This window comes from Trachemys scripta, chromosome 14 (assembly GCF_013100865.1).
Source record: "Trachemys scripta elegans isolate TJP31775 chromosome 14, CAS_Tse_1.0, whole genome shotgun sequence".
Lineage (NCBI taxonomy): Eukaryota > Metazoa > Chordata > Testudines > Emydidae > Trachemys > Trachemys scripta.
Genome location: NC_048311.1, coordinates 25,961,402 through 25,974,329, shown reverse-complemented (window position 1 = coordinate 25,974,329; position 12,928 = coordinate 25,961,402). Strand labels below are relative to the sequence as shown.

Here is a 12,928-nt window from a genome sequence, read left to right as displayed (position 1 = left end):
CAAGAGCTGCTGGAGTTCTCAGCTGCCAGGGGTGAAATAGGATTTTAAAAATGTAATGCTGAATCCATAAAGAACCAAGGTTTGGAGTAATAACCGCCTGTATACAGCGTATTCTGCGCGTGATCCAAAGGAAACCAGCAGCAAGCAATTCTGAGTTCAAAGAAGGATATTCACCACTGTAGCCACTTTATCTCTCTCCTAAGACGTGCCATCGGATTTTTGAAGGGCCATGGCTGGGCAATACCTTGCTTTTACGTCTACTCCCCAAAATGGGTTGGTTTTGTCTCTTTTAAAGGTTGGTTTTGGGCTTTTGCTACTTGGCCGTCACAGCACACAGCCCAGTTTTCCTTTCACAATAAACAGCTCTAAGTCAACTGAGCGGGCACCCCGAGGGCGGGGCTGACACTAGATGACAGCTCTGTCTCAGCACTACATAGAATGTCAGGGTTGGAAGGGACCTCAGGAGGTCATCTAGTCCAACCCCCTGCTCAAAGAAGGACCAATCCCCAGACAGATTTTTGTCCCAGATCCTTAAATGGGCCCCCTTAAGGATTGAACTTACAACCCTGGGTTTAGCAGGCCAATGCTCAAACCACTAAGCTATCCCTGATCAAGTACCTTTCACTAACACATTCCATCAGTGCTAGACTAGAGACGTCAGGCAGGGAGCAAGCAGTGAGGGAAGCAGAGGAAACATTTACAGTTTGCTCTTGTGAAAGGGGACAAGATACATCAATAGGAACTAAATGACACGGCCAGTGGCCCTCCCACCTACTTTGGCAACTCTATTAAAATCTGTTGCCTCGAACTTGCCAGAGAACTTATTTGCACTAAGAGTGAGTCAGGTTTTTAAAGCGTGAATGATGCTTATTTCTGGGACCACGTCAAAAACACAGGTGAGAGGAAGAGCTTAAAAGAGACAAAAATGCTGAAAGATAGTCCCGGCACATCGATGCTAGATAAATATTGGGTGGGGGGGGGTATGGAAAATTAAATCAAATACAGCTGAGTACAAATGAGATGATTAACAAACAAACCAATCCGTTTTAACCAAAGCATTAGCAGTACTGCAGGCAGGGTCAGTAATGTAACTATTGGATAAGAAGCCAGATTAAATCAGTTGTGGGAGTATAATATGCCAGCCAGATCTTACCACTGCCTTTGTGGGTTGAGCTTTTGGGGGACTGGCACAGTACCAGTCAGCCCAAGTTCCCGAAGAACTTGGCAAATGATCAACAAAGCGTCAGAATGCCCGTCGCGGTTGGTAAACTGAGGCATAGAGCAGCTATGTGACTTGCAAAACGTGGTGTAGCAAGTCAGTAGCAGGCCCAGGCATGGAATTCAGGTGTCCTGGTTCCTAAACTCCTAGTCTTACACTTGTCCCACATGTTCGACTTGGCTGACAGGGAGGTCATCGTCATGTCTGTAAAACAGCTGGTTCCAGGCCCAGGAGAGGCGCCACACTCAATTTGGAGAGGTGGAAGGGCTGGACCAGTGTCGTCTGCGCAGCAGAGGTTCGTCCAGCTCTGTTCCAAACCCGCCAAGCAAAGCAGCACACGGAAACCCTCATGGTGACGGGCGCCGCACTATGGAAGGTGTGTAAACTATGGAGTGGTTTTTCCGGATCCTGCCGCTACCCTGGCTCAGAGGCCCTGCAATAGATGTGGGAGCGGGATTCACTTCCTATTGCCTAATCTGCTCTGGATCCATGTTTGGACCTTCCATTGCTATCACTAGGTAGGGTGACCAGATAACAAATGTGACAAATCGGAGGGAGTTATGGGGGGGGTGAGAGGTAGCCTATATAAGGCAATGCCCCCCAGTATCGGGACGGTCCTGCTAGTATCGGGACATCTGGTCCCCCTATCATGCAGAACCACACTGCTTGTAGCAGAATGACTGACATCTTGGGGTACATCTACACAGCAAACCAAACAAACAAAACAGCAGCAGCGAGTCTCAGAGCCCAGGACACGCTCTGGCGCGAAATAGAGCCATGACGCTGTTTTGGCTCAGGCTGGAGCTTGGGCTCTGAAACACCTCCCCTGCCCCCAGGCCTCAGAGCCCAAGGGCCAGTCTCAGCTGGAATGGCCACATGACGATTTTTAGCACTAGAGCATGAGCCCAAGTCTGTAGACCCCAGGCTCTGAGATTCACTGCTGTGGGTTATTATTATTTTTTTCTGTGTAGATGCACAGGACTGGGACTCAGGAGAGCTACGGGCTAGCCCAGCTCTGCCACAGATGTCCTGTGTGGTGTACTAAGAACTGATGGAATTGCAAACTGTCATTTTAAGCATGTGTGAGTGGCGGTGGGAGAGGGAGTGTGTTCCTGGTCCTGCTTGCAGGCTGGAGGGCTCTGTAGTGGAGCATTTGGGGAGCAGCAGTCTGAACAAAGCAAGCTTACAGCAAGGTGCGGGATTAGTTATGTGTCTCTGCCTGTTTCCTGCCTCTGTGTTTTTGGGTTCGTGTGTGTAATCATTCTGCATTCTAAGAAATAAAGTAGGCTTATCCTGTAACCTGCCACTAAGAGTAGTTATGTTCATATTTAACGTGTCTGTGTGTACTCTGTGATCATAAAACTGTGTAACTTTGGGTAAGTCTGTTTCCTTTTGTATTAAGAGAGGATAATACCACCTGGTTGGTGTTGTGCGGCTTCATTTACATGTGTGAGCGTCTCAGCTAGAAGAAGCTATAGAAGCATAAGAACATAAGAGCTACCATGCTGGATCAGCCCATAGTCTAATTTACCCAGTATCCTGTCTCCGACAGTGGCTGACACAGTGTACAGACAGGGCAATTATGGAATGAACCACACCTGTCTCCCATGTCTGGCTTTTGGCAATCAGAGGTTTAGGGTCACACCACACATGGGGTTATGTCCCTGACCATCTTGGTGATAGCCACAAATGAATTTATTCTCTATGAACTTATGCAGTTCTTTTTTGAACCCAGTTATAGTTTTGGCCACCGCATCATCCCATAGCAATGAGTTCCACAGGTTAGCTGTGCATTGTGTGAAAAAATGCTTCCTCTTGTTTGTATTAAACCTGCTCCTATTCATTTCTTCGGCTGACCCCTTTGTTGTGCACTATGTAAAAGGTAAATAACACGTCTCAATTCACTTTTTCAACACCATTTTTCATAATTTTATAGACCTCTGTCATATCCCCTTTAGTTGTCTTTTCTAAGATGAACAACCTTAATCTTTTTAGTCGCTCCTCATATGGAAGCCATTCTTTACACTGGATCATCTTTGTTGCCCTTCTCTGAACCTTTTCCAGTTCCACTATATCCTTTTTGAGACAGGGCAACCACAGTATGCAAGGTGTGACCTCACCAGAGATGTATATAGTGGCGTTACATTTTCTATTCCTTTCTTAATAGTTCCTAACATTCTGTCAGCCTTTTTGAGTGCTGCTGCACATTGAGCAGACGTGTTCAGAGAATTATTCACAGTGACGCCAAGATCTCTTCCTTGAGTGGTAACAGCTAGTTTAGAACCCAGCACTGTATATGTAGAGTTAGGATTATTTGTTCCAATGTGCATTACTTTACACTTATCAACGCTGAATTTCATCTGCCATTGTATTGCCCAGTCACCTAGTTATGTGAGATCCTACTCCTCATAGTCTGCTTTGGATTTAACAAGCTTGAATAATTTTTTATCGTCTTCCCACTTTGCCACTTCACTGTTCACCCTCTTTCCAGATCATTTATGAATATGTTGAACAGCACAGAGTCCAGGACAGAGCCTTGGGGGACCCCGCTATTTACCTCTCTCCCTTCTGAAAACTGACTATTTATCCTTACCCTTTGTTTCCTCTCTTTCAACCAGTTACTGATCTAAGAGAGGACCTTCCTGCTTACCTCATGGCTACTTAGAATCCTTAAGAGCCTTTGGCGAGGGGCCTTGTCAAAGCCTTTCTGAAAATCCAAGTACACATGACGAATTAATAGCAGGGGCTGTGCAGTAAAAATCCAGGCTGCACATAAAACACATGCGCTGTCAATCAGAAGAGAATTTTGGGCTAGCTCTGCACAACAGGTCTGATGTGCACATCATATGGCAACAACTAATGGTTAGGTATACAGGCAGTAAAATCTTGAAGGCAGGGACCTTGGCCAAGATTTTTAAAAAATGACTAGCAATTTTGGGAGCCTCCATTTTTGGGTGCCCAACTCGAGACACCTTAAAGGGCCGTGATTTTCAAAGGTTGGATGTTCAGCACTTTCAGAAAATCTGGCCCCTTTAAGGTATCTCAAATTGGACACCCAAAATCACTCATCATTTTTGTAAATCTTGACACATTTTTTCATATGCCTNGCCCAAAGATTTTCTGCAAGACAGATGGACAGGAATTTAAAGAGCCCTAAAAGGTCTGAGGCTGTATAAGGAAGTTGACAGGGGGATTAATGTCACCTCTGTGCTCAGGGCCAGCGCAAGGAGCCACTTATGTCCCACTGAAGCTCTCTTGGGCATAGACCTTCTGCAGGAGATGTGCGCTGGGGTGACTGTCACCCATTGCAGCTAAGGAAATGCCTCTTGGCAGTCTCAATGAGGGACAGCGAACAGCTATAAAGACAGACACGTAGGAAGTGTTACAGAGTGATAAGGATGCCAAGATGGTAAATCAAAAGCAGAGGAAGGATATAAAGCAGCATATACATAGTAAATCTTTTTAAAGGCTGACAATCAGGCAAGAAGTCACTGGAGCCTTCAGGAGGATGTGAATTGGGAGAAATTGCTGAAAACTTGAATTCCTTGCCTTGATAATTAAGGAAAAGAAATGGAAGGTTGCATACTGTATGGGAGCCTGGGAAGCATGATATTTTCCTGTGTGTGTAAAGGGAGCGGGGGGAGAACATGAAAAGGTTTTATGTTTAACCTAAGCAGACGGTTGGGTAACCAGAAGAAACAGAAGAGCATTGCCAGGGAGCTAGGACGGCCTCTGGCAATAGTGTCTGACAGCTCTCGGTGAAAGTGGTGGTACGATAGGATTGATGAGCAGATAGCCTAGTCTCCAGGCTTAAGACAAGAACCCCCCCAAAAATAAGTTGTGGAGAAAAAAAGGGAATTTTGATAAAAGCACAGCAGTGGTCAATATTTTATGGACAATGGAAGAGATCATCAAGTACAAGATGAATTTGATTTCTGTGAGCATTTCAATAGGCTAAAGATAAAACTCTTTGGGGCAAGGACTGTCTTTTGTTTTGTGTTTGTACAGCGCCTTGCACAGTGAGAGCCTAGGCTATGACTGAGGCTCCTAGGTGTTACCGCAATACAAATACACGCTGTAGAAATATTGAATTCCATGCAGTTTCCCATGTGACACACCGCATGCTTACAACAACACTCCTGCTATGTTCTCACCAGTTCTCGAGGTGAATTCCATTTAAGACAATGGAAAGGAAATTCTGTTCTTAAGGTTTCAGGGTGGGTTATTCTAAATTACTCATTAAAAAGCCCCAACAACAACACAGGCTTGATTGGCTGTGGAGTCCCTCACACCTGTGCAAAGAGAGCAGTGGCTTTGGAACATGCTGTAGCATTTTACACCCACTGGGCACTAATTATGGCCAGCTATTTTGTTGACAACTGCCAGTAGTGACAAACCATCAAATGAAGATTCAAAGCTCCTGGCTGTACTGATCCTCCAAGGCTAATGCCACTGTTGAGCCGATCCAGGAACAAGTCCCATTTCCCAGTCTTCTACAGTGTAGCCAGATCCTCCGGTTAGCATTTGTGGGGGCATATCCATGGGTTTCTGTGCTGAGCCGCTCTATGATTTTTCCCCAGAAAATTATGGGAGAACCTGTCTGTTCTTCTGGGCACATGGGGGAAATTGTGGGCCGATAGTGGAGGACTATCAGCAGTCATGTGATTTAGCCTGCAACCTCACTGCATAGTGGGTGGGTTACCAGCCCAAGTGAAAGTGGAAGCTCTAACCCCTATCCCAAGCCATGCCGGCTATCACAGGTTGAAATCACTCCTGAAATTAGATCAGAAGTTTGTGTATGTGGAGAGGAACTAAGACCAGTACCTGGGTAAGAGCCTGAGATAACTGCAGTGAAGACATACTCTCAGAGAGAACCATATTGGGTACATTCTCTAGGTTTAACTCAACTAAAATGCATCATTGTAAAAAGATCCTGCTGTGTTAAGATGCATTCAGTAATAAGGCAACATCCAGTTTGTATATTATCTAGACTGAGCTCTGCTTGGCCATCTGTTGGCTCAGGTGCCAGGGGATGACCAAAATTGTTAGCTACCTGCCTGTAGTGTTCCTCGTTATTTAAAGTCTCTTTCAGTCTGATATCCCCTGAAAGCCTGCAGGACCAAGGTGTCAATTCTGACATACAGTACAACTTCAATGTCTTAACAAATTGGTAATCCCTGTCTGGGATATATAGGCAAGAAAATGGGTGGTGTCTAGAATAGATTTGCTACAATTTTCTAAATTTACAGGATTTAAGATTAACTGATGTTAAACATTTCACTTTATATTGAGAAGTCCCTGGTACCTAATGCCTAAAATATCCTTCACCAGATGAAAGAAGAGGCAACAGATTTCAAAATGTAAGCCACTACAAAAACCCCAAACTCCAAAGTCATTCTTTTCTTTTCTCAACTGGTTTCCTGGTTGAAGTCAGTTCCTGGTTAACCTGTTCCAATGAAACAACAAAATAGTGGGTGTCTCTAATTCACTGAGTAACAATGACATTCCAAAGCGCCAGCTACTGACGAGGGTAGAGGATTCAGTACAGGGGAGTTCATGACACCACTGCTAGGGTTGCTTTCGGAGGAATACCTTGAAGGGGAAGGCAGAGAACAATACTCTGATCTCTCCTGGAGTTGGGTCCTTGACTGGGCAGCCCAGGCATATGTCATTAGTGTGCCCACAGTCCGTGGATTCATCAGAGTGAGCTTATCCTGTACTCTTGGAGAAGCCAAAGACCTGGGACATCAATGTAACCATGCTCAGTTTGGAGCTTCACAATCCAGATGTGTGTTCTAAATTCACATGGTCTTGGCACCGGGGGAAAGATAAAGCCCACCCCGTCAGAGAGGATCCGAACGCTTTTCTCGCTTCATTCCGGGCCACTGTCACTGTACCCAACTTCACAACATCTGCAGCTTTCTTCTGGGCTACAGAGAGGATTATGGCTCCCATTATTCACACCTGCCTCTTGGAACAGTTTACACTCCTAGGTGGATCCAGTGCCCATGGAAGTCCGCATGAATCTCTCCATTTATTTCAGTGGGCTTTGTGCCAAAGCACCTACAACTCCTAATGAAACAGGAGAATCAGGGGTGCCCAGTGTGTGAGTTCAGCCTGAGGCCTTGAATTCTGACCGAAGTCTGGAGGAGTTTTGTCTGAGTAAGGGATCAATCCAAGCAGGGCCGCCCAGAGGATTCAGGAGGCCTGGGGCAAAGCAATTTCGGGGGCCCCTTCCATAAAAAAAAGTTGCAATTCTATAGAATACTATATTCTTGTGGGGGCCCCTGTGGGGCCCGGGGCCTGGGGCAAATTGCCCCATTTCCTCCCCCCCCCACCCCCGGGCGGCCCTGAATCCAGGTGATCAATAATGTTGAATAATTCAGCCTGGCAGAGGGTTTATAAATAGTGTTCGAAGAGGGACTGTTAACTGTAGCACTGCATCCATGAGCCATTGTAATGCTGTTCACTTGCAGCTCCATGGTAACTCGTGCTGACAAGCATGAAGGGAGCATAGAATTTGCTTCAGTGCAAAGCTATCCTCAGTTGTGACTGTCTCTGCCAGTTCCCACTAACACAACAGAGTCAGAAAGCAGATTGGAGGGAAGGAACAGAAGAGACCAGATGGCAGATGTCTATCTTTCCAGGCTCTTTCCAACTCAGAGGTCCCCATCCAAATCAGTGAGAGCTTTCTGGACGTCAAAAATGGCTGGTGGGTATTTTTAGAAGCCAATCAATCAGTGGTGACTGTTTAAGTTCAGGCAAGTCAAACACAGCCTGCAAAGTTACACAGAAACTCTGTGTGTAATAGAAGAGGCTGGTGAGCCTGGCTAACTGGACATGCTGTGCCAAAATCCATCAGCTACCAGTGCTGGAGTTCCTTTTAGAAAAATGTCTATGAGACATAGGAGTATAAACAGACTGCTGATTGTCAAACACACACACTTTTTTTTTTCATACTGAGGCGATAAATTACCATTTGTGCTTCTATAGAGACCTTCATTCGAGGATCTAAAAGTGCTTTGCGAAACATTAACACGCCTGTGAGGTTGTCCTTTTTACAGATGGGGAAACTGAGGCAGTAATTGTTTGTTCGGCAACTAGCACAACGGGGTCCTGAGCCTTGCTAGGACCTCTGGATGCTACTTTAGTGCAAATGAATAAAATAATAATAATAATTTCACCCCATGAGAGCTGTGGGTGCTGAGCATTCTGCAAATTGGGCCCAACCAGCCTCAAATTGGGGACCCAAAAATTGTTGCATCCTGAATTAGTGACATAATATTTACCTTTTCCTCTCTGTGCCTCAGTTTAACCATCTGGAAGATGGGCTTACTACGTATTTACCTCACAGAAATCGTAAGTTAATTAATGCTTGAGAAAGGCACTGTAGAAGTAGTTTTGTTCCTGCTTCTCCGCTTCCTTTTCCCCCTTCTGCTCACAATTGCAAGTCATCCTCCCTGTCTGGAGTCTGCACGGCTGCACAAGCTGTAATGCGTGGCATGATTTGAAGCTTGGGATTAACTCACGTTCCCGTGCCAGCTGGAGGGACCTACTGGGCTTTTGCTGATACATCAGAAATATATATTTAGGAAGATTTCCTTATAATTATCACATTATAGCTCCTTCTGGATCTCTCAGAATATAGTAAACAATCACTATACTTGTTACAGGTCATGAATACATAAATTCATTCCTCTCTGTGAGGTCTGCTGTTAAATAGTGACTTAGTTTGCACACATGTGCGTGTACGCACACAGAGAGATCAAAGGAACATTCTGACCTTGTTCAAACCAGTGATCCGGTTCTTATAATTTACCCTGCTTTCCTAAAGTTCTCTGAATTGTAACAATGAAAGAGCCAAAGGACACCCATTGCATTGGCTTCGTTTGTTTCGGAGCAAGTGGTGTTATGTCCCATTCTCCAAAATACTTCCCACTCTCGATGAGTTTTACATGTCACTGCTGTGTCTCATTCTTCTTTTGTTATTTATACCACGGTACCGATTAGGGACTCCAAACAAGGATCAGTTTTTGTCCCAAAGTGTTAAGTGTCATCCAGGATCCAAGAGACGGACACAATGGGCCAATGGGGTGGACGTGAGTGGGAAAAGGAGTAACAAAAAGAACTGATTTCAGAGTGGTAGCCGTGTTAGTCTGTATCAGCAGAAACAACGAGGAGTCCTTGTGGCACCTTAGAGACTAACCAATTTATTTGGGCATAAGCTTTTGTGGGCTAGAACCCACTTCATCAGATGCATGGACTGGAAAATACAGGAGCAGGTATAAATTTATGAAAGGATGGGGGTTGCTTTACCAAGTGTAAGGTCAGTCTAACAAGATAAATCAATTAACAGCAGGATACCAAGGAAGGAAAAATGACTTTTGAAGTGGTAAGAGAGTGGCCCATTACAGACAGTGGACAAGAAGGTGTGAGTAACAGTAGGGAGAAATTAGTATTGGGGAAATTAGGTTTAGGTTTTGTAATGACCCAACTGCTCCCAGTCTTTATTCAGGCCTAATCTGATGGTATCCAGTTTGCAAATTAATTCCAGTTCTGCCGCTTCACGTTGGAGTCTGTTTTTGAAGTTTTTTTGTTGAAGAATTGCCACTTTTAGGTCTGTGGTGAAAAAAATCACAATTCACCACCGCCGTATATCTGGTGGTTTTCAGAGGCCCTGATACAGAAGAAATGCAAGGACAATGCAAAGGGTGAAATGTTCCCCACTGCTACATGTGGCTGTTCAGAGGCTCTGGAGAACTGCAGTACTATCCATCCCAGCAGGGCATGGGAGGCCCACATACCGCTAGACAAAGCCAGGCAGAAATTCAAAGAATACTTTGGTCCACACAAAAATGACGCTTAGAGGAGAAATATTTCCGAAAAAGCCAGTTGTCAGGTGAGACCATTGACCATTATGTTACAGAGCTATGTGATAAAGCCAAGTCCTGTGACTTAGCCCATGGATTAATTATTAGTGGTATGACTGGGTAGCCAGGTTAAAGAAAGGTTATCACGAACAATGGGACTTGGCTTTTCAAAGAAAGTGGCTGGTGAAACCCTACTTCCCAGATGAAAATCTTACCAAGCAGTGGAAGAACTGAAATGTACCTAGTTGAAATGGATACACAGGCATAAAGGCACGTTACTCAGGTGAGTTAATCTATCAAGGCTTGACCTTGAAGTCCTAAGTTTAGTGCCTATAGCCATTCTATTCTTAGCTTCAGCCTAGACTGCCAACAAAGCTGCCGGCTGTGGTCATTACTAGTCTTCCTTTACTATACATTACTGATCTCCTTCCCCATCTCGTACATGACATTATCAATGGCTCTGAAGAGTAGACAGCATGCATGCCAAAAAAAAAACGGCGGTAGAAAGGCGAGAGAGCCACAATTTATTCCAGCTCTAAAACCCCCCCACTGCTCTGTATTGCAGGATAAGAACATGCTCTTGCTCTTCAGCTTTAGATCTTGATGGCAGTTTGCCTGTTGCCCTGCGTACACATACAGCGCTACAGAAGCCATAAAAATAACTTGATTTAAGAAATCTCCACTGCTGAGATGGGAGCCACATTAGCGTTTCTCCTGGAAATGTTTTGCAGGTTTTGATTTATGCTGTAAACCAGCTTGAGCTACTTTTAAGATACATTAGGTTGGACAATATGATGTCAAAATAACTCAAAGCTCTGAACTCCTCCACCGCCAACATGTCACTCTGGAGACTGGAGCAGAGAATAGCATGCTCTAACACACACCAGGAAGGGGAGCTAAGAGTTTGACATTAAAGAAAAGAGGATGGGCAATTCAGAGTTCACTCTGCCACTTGAGTCTTAATTCATCTACTGTCCCTGTTAGGATCTGTTATAAGGAGCTGCACAGAGGAGGCCATTTGCAGTGCACATCACCACCAAACTTTATTGCTTCTATAAAACCCAGGCGCTATGCTATGCGTTCTTGACCATCACTACTAGCTCCTTATTTATTAACGAGCTATTTACATACTTGCAGACTTGTGACAGTGCCTGCAGAAGATATTGCACAGGTTGGTGAAATAAGAATGATGCTTTATGCCAGATTGTAAGAAATACTCAGAAGTTAGTTGTGAGCATTCAGCAACTCTGAAAAAAAATCTCACATCATACTCAAAGTCCGTCCCTACCTTGGGCCAAGCAACCACATGGCAAATCAGTGGAAGGAGCCAAGAATAGAATCCAGGTTTTGGGGGTCCTCAGGCTCCACAGATTCATCCATCCAAAGCTTGTAATGCTGGTTCCATAAAACTGAAGTACAACTTAATGAGCAAAGGATAGAATGGCCGTCTGAACATCGAAACCCCTTGCTTTGTTTGGTTTGTGTTGCATGCCCCATGTTGTTTTAATATAGGCTCTAATATGCAATGCATTTTTATTGCTTACTCTAATAACAGTGACTGAGTGCTAAGAGCCAAGCCAAACAAGCCATGCCAAAAAGCCAAACACTTCAGTTCAACTAGCAGAACGGATGCCTCTTTCCCCTACTCAAGTCTTACTTAGACATGTAAATCGAGGACCTTACCAGGCCATTAGAGAAAGCAAAACAAACTGCGCCTCTGATGTCTGGAAAGCAGCCAATGGGGGACAGTTTCACTGGACCAGCTGCTGAAACGGCCATGGATTGGGTTGGTCTTTCTTGCTACTGTTGCTCTCCACAGGAAAGAAAGAGAGAGAGAGAATGCAAGAGACAAGGCGTGGCTATGCAAAAAGCGCCACCGCTTCCCAAGGTGCATAAAATGGAGCTCAGGGCTGATTTTCAGATATTTTCAGCCCCTGTAGAGGCCTGGAACATCTGTAAGAGCAGGAGTCGCTCAGGATCTTTGAAAACCACGCCACTACTTACTGACTTATTATTTTCAATACAATTTGAAAATCCTCCCTCACCTGGTGCAAAATGAGTGTAACTCCATTGACTTAAGTGCATTTCTACCCATTAACACCAGGTAGGGATCTGACCCAATTTAGGGGGCCACTTGGGGATCTGGGGCAAAATCAGTACTTGGTCCTGCTAGTGAAGGCAGGGGGCTGCACTCAATAACCTTTCAAGGTCCCTTCCAGTTCTAGGAGATGGGATATCTCCAACATCAGTGGAGTCACACCCATTTACACCTACTGACTTCAATGGAGCTATGCCCATTTACACCAGCTGGGGATCTGGCCCTGGCATGTGTCCATTTTTTGTTGGCTCCCTTTCCTTATTTTTTTCTACAATATTCTGCCTAATTTCCCTTCCCTCCCCTTGTGTTCTCCCCCTCCTCCAACATTCTCCACCTTCTATGCCTCTCCTCAGAGATGTTCCCTGTCGTTCTCTGGGCTCTCCCTTGTTTCTTATTTCTTCTCATGCTCATTTTCTCCCTTACAATTTAGTCCTTTTCCTTCACATTTCTCTCCACATAGATTTATTTTCATTTCTTTACCCTTTGTTTTGTCTTTTAGTGTCTCTTCTTTTCCTATAGGCCTCTCTCTCCTTTCCCATGGTCCATCCCCAGTCCTCTTCTCTGGACTTCCATAGAGAGCCCATTTCCTCCACAGCAATACTGAGAAAGAGAGAAAATGAACTGGGGGGAGGATCATTACATTACATCCAAGAGCGATGTAATGAGAGATGCCAAGTATTGTCCTGCCAGCATTAGTCTGGACTGTTTTCATCCGGATAGACAAGTTGAACCAACCATCTC

General features: G+C 44.9%; 1 long non-coding RNA gene across 1 annotated transcript; it reads right to left on the bottom strand.

Annotated features, from left to right (window-relative positions):
- Positions 1-6,617: 6,617 nt before the first annotated feature.
- Positions 6,618-12,206, bottom strand: LOC117887256. Its single transcript, XR_004648153.1, has 2 exons — positions 11,773-12,206; positions 6,618-6,665 (listed from the first exon to the last, which is right to left on the bottom strand). It is a non-coding gene; the product is annotated as an uncharacterized LOC117887256 (long non-coding RNA).
- Positions 12,207-12,928: the final 722 nt, after the last annotated feature.